The following is a 10806-nucleotide window of genomic DNA, read 5'->3' as shown; positions in this document are numbered from 1 at the left end:
TTACATTTTCTGAATAAATTTACACTAGACTCCACATGTTTCTCTGGTCTTGGTAATGGCAGATCATTGTCTTCTAATTCCATGCCGTTCTTCTGGGGATTCAGGCTGACTCCTTTAAAAACAGTCTTTGCCAGGCCTTTCGGAAAGTGACGGGGGAGAGCCAACTCCTCATGAAATTGTCCAAACTGGTTTCCCTCTGAGTGGTGACTTACTGCAGAGACAGAAGTGTCCTTGTTAAATAATCCTTTGTTCAAACTGTCTGTCTGTCATGTCCCACTTCTCCCCAAATACCATCTTCCTCCGATTTGAGGCTCATAATAAGAACATCATCTCTTTAATTTCTATCCTAAATCCTTTATCAAAGGTGAACCTCACAGATGCAGGACGTGGTCTCTTCTGGAGACAGAAGATAATCGCCAGCTAGGTCCAAAATAAAAGGAAGGTGATGATGTCTCAGGCTCCTTCTTGCAAATTCCCAGTTGAAGGACGATGGATTGTCATCTCTTCAGAGATAAGATTCTTGAAGTCGTTTATTTCTTAGCTCTGGATCCAAAGCAGGAATCATGTCTGTTCCAGTTAAGGGGGACTGAAATGGCTGTACCACAGTATGAATTCAGCATCATTCCAGGAAACTTTAGGGCAGAAACTGAGGGGGAAAAGAAGTACACAACCGAAAGTTTGAGTGTGTTTAATGCAATGAGTGGAACCTCCCCACCCACATGTAGTCCCCTCCAGGAAATGCCATTTCCTCTTCCAGGAAACAAAGGTGTGGAGAGCTTCTGAGCAGCAGACGTGTTTATAAAACAATGAGACAAAGCCTAATATAAAACAGAAATACCTTGTAGCCTGGGGAAGGAGGAGGCTGCCGCCCCTCTCCCGGACACCGGGATCAAAAAGATCTACCGGTATCCCTAACACCTAGCATGTAACAAGAACAGATCTGGATTTTCTTCTTTCAGGTGGGATTCAAGACAAACACCCACAACAGGCAAAAACCTCTTCCTAGACTTCTGATGAATATTGTTTTAAAAGATTCAGTCTTTAGATTAATGGGTTTCCAATTGCTATAGAATAGGAGAGGGGCATGGGTCCCCAGGGACCAGCTGTCCGAAGGAGAGCCAAGCAGAAAACAGAGGGAATGGCTGTAGAAGGGAGACAATATCCAACAGTGTTTGGGGGAATGCTTCACATGGGCCTGAGTTTGAATCCTGGTTCCAGTACTTTACTAACTGTGGGGTTTGAGGCAGGCTCTATTATTATTGTAAGTTTCATTATTCTTATCCCTAATACAGAGATGATAGTGATGATATAACATCTACCCCATAACTGTTACAAGGACTAAATAAACAGGGCATCAAAGTGTTCATCATATTGCTTGGTATAGAGGTCCTCAGGACATGATCATCATTATTTGGAACCTTTTTAAAGTCACTGACTATAGACTACATTAACAGGACATATCAATTTCCCTTGAACTCCTATAAGGTACGGAACCCCTTATGTGAATGGTCAATGAAAATCCCAGTAGTGGGGAACGAGTGGGTTCACTATGTTTCGGGCATGGCAGCATCCGCAGCTGCCATCTCTTCTTGATGTGATGGGCTCCGTTTAAGGATAGCAGGAGAAGAACCAGGAGGAAGGAATTTTGAACTTCTCAGTGGGACAAATTCTGCCAGCTCTGTCACCTTGTGCCCAGTCATACCTACCTTTTGCCACCAAATTTCAATAGCAAGTATACAATGAGTGCTTACTATGTGCAGGGCTCTCATGATGCCATCGTGAGTGGCACATCTGAGGTTCCATCCATTCTCACACCTCCTGGCTAGAATCTTCCAAGAGGTGGCAGCCTCTGTGCTGGGTGATTCTGCCTGAGGGCCAGTTCAATGCTGTTAGATGTTAACAAGTGTAGAAGAGGGGCTAGTTTTCAGGGATTATAGTTTTATCCTTAAAAGGTGTGTGTTTCTCTTGGGAATTCATATCGATGAGGGGTAAGAGACCATATGTGGCTTCCCAACAGAGGCCTGCCGCAAAGCAGCAGTGTGAATCGCTCAAGTCACCCAAACCTTCTGGTCTGCATTTTTTCATCTGTAGATTAAAAGTCTAGAACTAGCTGTAGTCAGAGGACCTTTTCAGCGGACACTCTATACATGCGAGATCAGAAGCCTAAGCCAAGGTTTTGCTCTTTGAAACCTTTTAAATCTTCCTTTCTCAAAAAAGAAATCATTTCGCAGACTCATCTGGTCTTAGCACATGATAGCAGCAAATGCCTTGAACCCAGCGCATTTTAATCATGCAGTATCCTAATGGAAAGAGAATAGCTCCGTAATAATATTAGTAACCAGACATGAAGTTTCTGAATGAAAAACTAACTCTAAGGAGTATAGGAAAAGCCACCCCGATTATCCTCATCCTTGATTACCATTAGTCTCCCCAATAAGGTGTACGTCTTCAAATGACAAGTGCACTGTGGGGACGTTACGCTGCAGTTTCAAGGGCTGTCAGATTTCAAGCAATGCAACTTTGGAAATTATACGTAAGACCCTCAGTGTGCAAAATCGGAAAAAAAAAAAAATCCTAGGTAGGGCACAACTTGAAAAGACCTACGCCAAACCTCCTGGCGTAGGTCACTTGAAAAGAAAACTTCAGAACAATGTTGACGAGCCCTTTCTAGAGTAAAAACAGACAAAAGCAACGAAGTTCTTTTTACCGAACGACCTTGATCCTTCCCCTTCGGAAGGATCGTTTTCGGTTTTCAGTTTGGGAGGCGCAGAAGCCCCGCGCGCCCGGCCCGCGGCTGGTGCGCGGCGCCCCTTCCGGCGACCTTCCGCCTCCCCGGGGCGGGGGCACGCGGAGGGTCGTCCCCGGGGCCGAGCGGCAGCCGCGCGGGCAGCGCGGGGGAGGAGCGCGGCCGCGGTGGGAGGGGACGCGGCGCGGGGCGCGGGCTCCTGGGCGGGCGTCCGCGGAGTCCGCTCGGGCGCTCCGGCGGTGGGGTGACGAGCGCCCCCTGGCCGGCGCGGAGCCCCGCCAGAGCCCGCGCGGCCGCCGAGCAGCAGCGCGCAGGGACCCCGGCCGCCCCGCCCGCAGGTAGGTGCCTGGGCGCCGCGTCGCCGGCCGCGGGAGGGCAGGGGGGCGTCTGCGCGGGGCCGGGAGCGCGGCCCGGCGAGGGGGGAGGCCCGTCCGGCACCCGCTCTGAGGCGTTCCGGGGCGGGGGGCGCGGGCTGACTGCCAAGCCGCAGAGGGACTAGAGCGCAGCGAACTTGGGGCCACTCGCTTCCTGTGGTTTCTTGCGTGCGAGGGGCGCGGGATGCTGCGGCCCCTGGCCGTGTGGACGCCCCGGGGCTGGGGGCGCCTTCTCTTCCCTCTCGGTCCCCCCCACCCCTTACCTGAACTGACTGGGGTGGGAGGGAGGGAGGGAGGGAAGAAAGTGGCAAGTTTTATGTCCTTGGCAAACATCTGGAGGAGAGGACGGTGATGCAGATGGTGACCGGTCCACAGGAGACAGTCCGCTTGTTTCCTTGGGGTTTGTGAGAGCAGCGGATGAGGCTGCCAAGGCTCACTTCTAAGCAAACTCAAGTTGCTTTTCAAGGGCCTGGAGTAGGGTGAGGCGGCTCCGTGATAGACGGAGGGGAGGAAAAAGAGTCTGTCGCTCAGCCCCGTAACCTCAAGTGAACCCGTTCGTATATCAGCATTCAGGGCCACATGTTAAGAAACTAGAGGTAAATATCTTTATTTCATTTAAATTTTAAGAGCCCCAGTTATCCGTGTGAAAGGGACTGTTCACGCCAAAGGCTTGGGCACTCCCTATAGCCATGAATGAAGAGGAAGGAGCCCCAGGCTGGCCCCGCTGGAAACGGATTCTTTCCGCCTTGACCTTTGGGGTTGTCCTGCCCCAAGTGGCGCCAAGAAAACGTTTTGCGCTCATGGCACAAGCTGACGAGGTCGGGGTGGTGATGTGGGGGGAGAACTGAGAACTCACTGCTCTCCTCCGTCCGTCCCTCCCTAGCGAGGGTGCAGCCCCCCCGGGAGGCGAAGGTCCTGCCAGCGACGGGTGTGCACCCCAGAACGAGTCTGGCAGCCCCTTCACTACTTCTCCCCACGCTCCCCTTGCACCTCTATGGAAGCGGTGACCACCGCCACCCCTTCCCTGGCAGGGACGTTCGGGTACAGGAGCCGTGCTCCTCCGCTCCTGGGTCTGCCCCACCCCAACCTTGCCAATCACCATCTTCATTTGTTTCCTAACTCGTCTTGGGTAACTGGTAAAATGGAAGGCTTACTGTGGGTGCTTAATCTCTTTAGAAAATGCTGTGTCTAGTGGGAAAGAGGGTGACGTTTACTAATTTGGTTGCAAATTACTTTTGAAGTTTATGCACAGCTGTTTGAAATCCCTCTGAGATCAGGGCCATTGTTTGAGGCAGGTGTCTGCCACAGATAGATCTTGTTAGTGCCTTTCTTCTGCTGATTGAATGTATGTGTATTTAAAGCCTGGGCATAGGACGACCTTCTCAAACCTTCAAACCCTCAGCTGTGAAACTCCTCCCAGTTAGTAATTAAGACTAAATTGTTTTGTTTGGTTTGGGGTTGTTGTTGTTTTTTCTGTCTCTTAAATGGTTATCTCGGATTTTGAGAGTCACCTGTTCAGCATTACCAGTCTTTGTTTTCAACCTCCTGTGATTTTTCTTGTAAACTTTTAAAATGTAAAGTTCCAGGGAACACTCTTGTCACCACCCTCCACTCTGTCATGTTCACTTCCGCCACCGTCTTGTGCTATGGTGGCTCAGAATGACAAGTAGTGCTTGGGCAAGCTTCTTTGTCGGATCTCCTACCGGGTCCCCCTTCGGCGGACAGAAACTCCCTGATCGAGTCTGCTTTGAATGCATGTGGGTCAGTTATTGGACTGTAATTTCTTTTGTTTCTGCCATTTCTCTTTCAAATATGCAGGGATATTGTCCAATTCGTTACACCTTGGTTCCTCTTATCATCTCAAAGCTCCCTTTCAACACTAACCCTCAGTTTTGCTTGTTCAGAGCAGGTACTGGAGGGCCCCTTGCATAGCGCTTTTGTCTTTGTCATTTTTATTTTATATTTTAAGATTTTATTTATTTATTTGATGGACAGAGATCACAAGTAGACAGGGAGGGAGCGGGGAGCAGGCTCCCTACTGAGCAGAGAGCCCAATGTGATGCTCTATCCCAGGACCCTGGGATCATGACCTGAGCGGAAGGCAGAGGCTTTAACCCACTGAGCCACGCAGGTGCCCCATCTTTTGTCATTTTTATAAAGGTCCCTCATTCCGTTGTAATGTATTCTCTGAAGAGATGGGAAAGACATGATTCTTCTGTATAATGAACTTGATGTTTTATCTGAAATTCTCTGTGGACTGGGTCCAGGATTTTTTGAGAGTGTGGGCTTATAGTGCAACTCTGTAACTGGCACCCAAGAGTAAAATCCGCAAATCCCCTCCTAATGCAGGATTTAATGATAGGACATTTGGCTTCCTTAAAATAGGAAGGAGAATTAGTACTTCCTATTTTTAAGGTATTTCATGTTTTAGACTTACTGATTATATTGTTTCCCCCTGAGAATATTGCTGATAGAGTAAATGCCTGTGACTGTTAATAAGGTTGTATTTCATCTCAGCTGATTTTCTTTGTATAGGGCTCAACCTTTTCTTTTTTGGAAGTACTTTTCCTAAATCGTTTAAAACAAAGAAATTGTTATATGATGAAAAATCCCAGAGAACACAGATGTATCATGTGATGCTATATTGATATAATTTTGTTGCCCCAAATCAAATCTGTAATTGAAAGTAAAGAAAGTAGTTTATGGTGACATACATAGCATTTAACTTATTTCTGTTTCTGTTCATTATATTAAAATTTCAAATGTTTCTTTTTCAAGTAGCAGTGGATCTCATTTTGCCTTTTCATACATATCCTGCTTGTTAAGGAAGAAATCTTGAGAAACTCAGAAAAACATTGAGGCAGAAAGGTGAACCAAAAAGGTGTTTTCTTTTTTTTTTTAATTTAATTTTTTCAGTGTTCCAAGATTTATTGTTTATGCACCACACCCCGTGCTGCATGCAATCCGTGCCCTCCTTGATACCCACCACCAGGCTCACCCAACCCTCCATCCCCCTCCCCTCAAAAACCTTCAGTTTGTTTCTCAGAGTCCACAGTTTCTCATGGTTCATCTCCCCCTCCAATTTCCCCCACTTTACTTTTCCTTTTCTTCTGCTAATGTTCTCCTAATGTTATTCCTTATGCTCAGAAATATGGGTAAAGAAGATATGGTCCATATATACAATGGAATATTATGCCTCCATCAGAAAGGGTGATGACCCGACTTTTGTATCAAAAGGTGTTTTCTTGCATAAGGGAAACATCTTCATTGTTTTAATACATCAAGTATTAATATACAAATTCACATTGCTGTGTCATCTAAAAATATCCTTAGGACAAAATGAGAATCAGAGACTTCAGAAATTAGGACTAGTTTACCCCAGCCTAGAATCATAGATTTCTGTTCCTGGGATTAAATTAGCAGATTTGTAATGTACTCACTTTGGTGGGACATATTTCTACAGGTTGATGTTAATTTTTGAGTTAACTAGTCATATTGGTGATTAATGATAATAAAGCCAACAAAATATGCCAGTTATGAAACTCAGAATTTTGTATTTGACAAACATTACTATCTCACTTAATCTTTGCAGAGCTTTTATAAATTAGATGTTGTCATCATTTCATTTTATGAGTGAAGAAGGTGAGACTCCAGGAAGTCATGTCACTTGCCTGGCTCTCACAGCTGGCATGTGCTGGAGTCAGGTTTGTCTGATTCTGATACCAAGCAGAACAACCTACCAGTTCAAGTGTTTGGTTTTTGTTTTTTTTTAATTGCGGTAGAATTGTACACATAACGTAAAATTCACCATCTTAATCATTTTGGAATGTACAGTTCATGGGCATTAATTGTACTCATACCGTTGGGCAAACATCACTACTGTCTGTCCACAGAACTCTTTCATCCTGCAAAACTGAAACTCTGTCCCCATTAACATTCCCTGTCCCCCTCCTTCCAGCCCCTGGCAACCTTCCTCCTATTTTCTGTCTCTGTGAATTTGACTACTCTAGGCCCCTTATAGAAAGGAGTCATATCTTGTTTATTTCACTTGCCATCATGTCCTTCAGATTCATCGTTGTTGTAGTATATGTCAGAATTTCCTTCCTTTTAAAGGCTGAGTAATATTCCATTGTGTGTATATATCCTGTTTTGTTTATCCATTCATCTGTTCAGGGACACTCGGGTTGCTTCCACATTTTGGTTTACATATAAAAATACTTTGAACGTGGGTGTATAATATCTCTTTAAGTCTCTGCTTTAAATTCTTTTGACTGGATTAAATGGTAATTCTATGTTTAATTTTCTGAGGAAACATTATACTGTTTTCCGCAGTGGCTGCGCCATTTCATATCCCCACGGACAGTGCCTGAAGGTTCCGGGTTCTCCACATCTTCTCCAACACTTGATATTTTCTGATTTTTGTGTTTTTTTGTTTTGTTTTGTTTTGTTTTTTAAAGATTTTATTTACTTATTTGACAGAGATCACAAGTAGGCAGAGAGGCAGGCAGAGAAAGAGAGAGGAGGAAGCAGGCTCCCCGCTGAGCAGAGAGCCCGATGCGGGGCTCGATCCCAGGACCCTGGGATCATGACCTGAGCTGAAGGCAGAGGCTTTAACCCACTGAGCCACCCAGGCGCCCCTGATTTTTGTTTGTTTTGATAGTGGTCATCCTAATGTGTTGTGAGGTGGTAACCAATGAATTTTTTTACAAAATTGGTTGAGGGGTCTGTGGACTGATGCTACTCCTCAATTTATTGGTTCTTCCTTCCTCTCCTGTGCTTGTATACTTTTCTCTAGTCCGAATCATTGGAAGAGCTACTATTCACGCATCCCCTGAAGGAATAGGGAACCCATAGGCAGGAGGGCTCCTGAAAGATAAAAGGTCCCTCCAAGTAGGGTTGCCCCTACCTCCATGAAGGAGCTCATGGTTTAGAAATAAATCGTCAAGAATAAAGTAAGCATGGCGTTTGTGCTAGTAACTCTAAATACATAGAACAGACCCTTTGCGGATTAAAAGTTAAATTACCTCTGGCATTCAAGCAAAACCAGACAAATTCTCGGGACAATGGGGAGAGCCAAAAGGTTGAGGGCTGTACTTTAATTCACCAGGCTTTTGTTATGAGCCTCAGAAGCACACACTGTCCTGTATAATCCATAGGGGAAATGCACGCAGTCAAGAGGAAATGATAATGAAGTCTGATAATTTCATCATGTATCTATATTGCTACATGTCAGTTTATAATGTTATTGTGTGTAACTACATTACGTATCTGTTTATTTCTTGTCTGTTTCCTTCTCTAGAATGGGAGCTAGTGTTTCATCCATTGCTGTATCTCTAGGTGCTGTAGCAGGGCCTGGCATGTAGTAGGCCCTCCGTGCAGAGTGAGTGTGGACTTGCTATCCTGGGGATATACTTGGGAGTACCTCGATTTGGGGTAGCTGAGAAGATATCTCAGGAGAAGTGATGGCTCAGGTAGATGGCCGTAAGCTCCGTGAGGGTGTTCCAGAAGTTGAGAATGGCCTTTGTAGAGAATGGCCTGGCAGCGTGTGAGCATGACATCTTAGCCAAGGAAAGGAATACAGTCTGGTCTGAGCACAACAGGTGAGAGCAAGAGAGCAGGGTAAGCCCAGGGACTCCCCTCAAAATGTGTTTGTGGCACCCACTACCACTCTTTAGTTAAAAATATAAAGAGCGTACCCTTAACTGTCCCTTGATCTCTTTTCCTCCTGCTCATCTCCAGCCCTCTGAGCCATTCACCCTGAGCAAGGACTAAAAAAAGTGCCTAGTGAGTAGAAGCTCTCAGGACACTGGTGATTCCTGAGCAAACCAAGTGCTATAAGTTTATGGTTAGATAAGATGACTTGTCACAGCCAGATGATCAAGAAGCCAAGAGTTTTATGACCATAAGCTGAAATGTCTTTCTTGCAGTTTTGGGAGAAGTTCATTTAGTCATGTGTTTTCCATTTTTGGAACAATAGTCTTCAACCTTTTCCATTCCGTGGTCCGTGTATGGACTGATTTCAGTGATAGCAAAACAGGGCTCTTATGCCATGTTTTTTTTAAACTGCAAAACATGATCCATTATTGGATAATGAAATTAATTGATTGATTTATGATGAACATATCTTTAAAAATGAAATAGAATGGAACAGAAAACACTAGACCCCACTTTGTGTAGCGAGAGTAATTATTTCATGAAGTTTTATGTCACAGAATTTCAGGCATATTGAATCTGTTTCATACCTAAACACTGGAAAATTATAGACTTATGGCATTCCTGTTAAGTCATAGAATCACATAAACTCTGGGCTGCAGGGAAGAAGGAAAAATAGAAAAGAAAGTGACATGGGTTGAGTGTGTGCTGCGGCAAGTGCCTGGATACATGGGATCCTTTACTCCCGAAGCCTGTGCGTCAGGCGGGTCAGAGGGAACACTGGATCTGGTAGAGGTTAAGACACTCCATCAGGGGTCACACAACAAATTACTAGCAGCGAGCCCCGATCTCTTGGCCCCTAATTTAATATTCTTTCTAAACCTCTGCAGCATATGTGGGTTGTATTCTCCAAGTTTGTTCATCGTTGGCTGTTTGTGGGAGATACTTTCTTGGAGCAGGTGTTGTAACCATATTCCACATTGTTAGGAAGAATGTAAACTTTGAGCTATATTCCATCAGCTTCTTAAAGGACTAGATCAGTTAGGAGGGAATAGTGTTGATTCTATGGACCAAGGATCATTCAACCTGAAGTTGACAAAAAAGTGAAAACAGCTACTCCTTCCCCCGCCCCACCCCCCACCCCCCCCACCCCTGGCAAAGTTTTGCCCCGGAGCTGGAAGACGAGGAACATGAGCGGTGCCATGTGAGATAGTGTGCTTTCCTTTCTGAAGCTGGGACTCCTGGGGCTATGACTGAATCCAACTGTCCACTTTCTCCAGCGTGTATACAGAGATTGATGAGTTTTAATGGACAAAATTGTGCAACTATGCAAATTCATGATGCTCTGATTCCATGATTTCCACCTTCAGCCGGGCTCTCAGGCTTTCCCCGGTCAACTCCGCTTGCTTTCTACAGCACTTCAGACCTTCCTCTGACACCCCATCCCCTTAATCCCAGCACGTTGCCTTGCTTCCTGCTTCGCTGAGAAAAATGGAAGTTTTCCTGATGAGATCAGCCTGCCTTTGTGATCACAAGGCTATAATCTAACTTCATCTGGGTCTCCCTTCCCATCCTCACCTCCTTTTTATAATGGAAAAAAAAAATCACCTCCTGGCTCATGTTCCTTCTCTACTGGTGCTCTGGGATCCATTTCTTCCTCATTCTTGGGCATCTCATTCTCCTGATTCTCTCCTCTCTTATCTGTGTTTTCCTTCCCTCTCTCATCAGTGGCTCCATTCTCACTGCATCCAACATGCTTAAAACCCTTTCTTCTTTGAAGGAAAAGACTGCCCTTCCTCTAGGTAATTTCTTCTCTCTTTCCTCCTCACAACCAAACTCCTTAAATTGTCCTCTCTGCCTGCTACTCTGTCCTGGCCACAGGCATCTGGCTTTGCCTCTCCTAACTCTTAGGAAACTGTGGCTCACACTCCCAGTGCTCACCCTTGCTGAAGTCTCTTCCTATCTTACTTGACTTCTCTGCAGCAGACCATGCACTGAACTCTCCTGCATTCTTGAAGCAATGTTTCCCTTCCA

The 10806-nt window shown here is 45.6% G+C and overlaps 1 protein-coding gene across 1 annotated transcript in view; it reads left to right on the top strand.

Annotated features, from left to right (window-relative positions):
• Window positions 1-3051: 3051 nt before the first annotated feature.
• Window positions 3052-10806, top strand: part of LOC111158618 (protein kinase C theta) — a 180775-nt gene continuing 173020 nt past the window's right edge. Inside the window, exon 1 of the mRNA XM_022520757.1 lies at window positions 3052-3084. The gene's annotated coding sequence lies outside the window, so the exon portion shown is untranslated. The remainder of the gene's footprint in view (window positions 3085-10806) is intronic.

This window comes from Enhydra lutris, unplaced genomic scaffold (assembly GCF_002288905.1).
Source record: "Enhydra lutris kenyoni isolate GAN:26980312 unplaced genomic scaffold, ASM228890v2 scaffoldscaffold61, whole genome shotgun sequence".
Taxonomy (NCBI): Eukaryota; Metazoa; Chordata; class Mammalia; order Carnivora; family Mustelidae; genus Enhydra; species Enhydra lutris.
The sequence above is the reverse complement of the archived record's forward strand: the minus strand, read 5'-3'. Positions and strand labels throughout refer to the sequence as shown.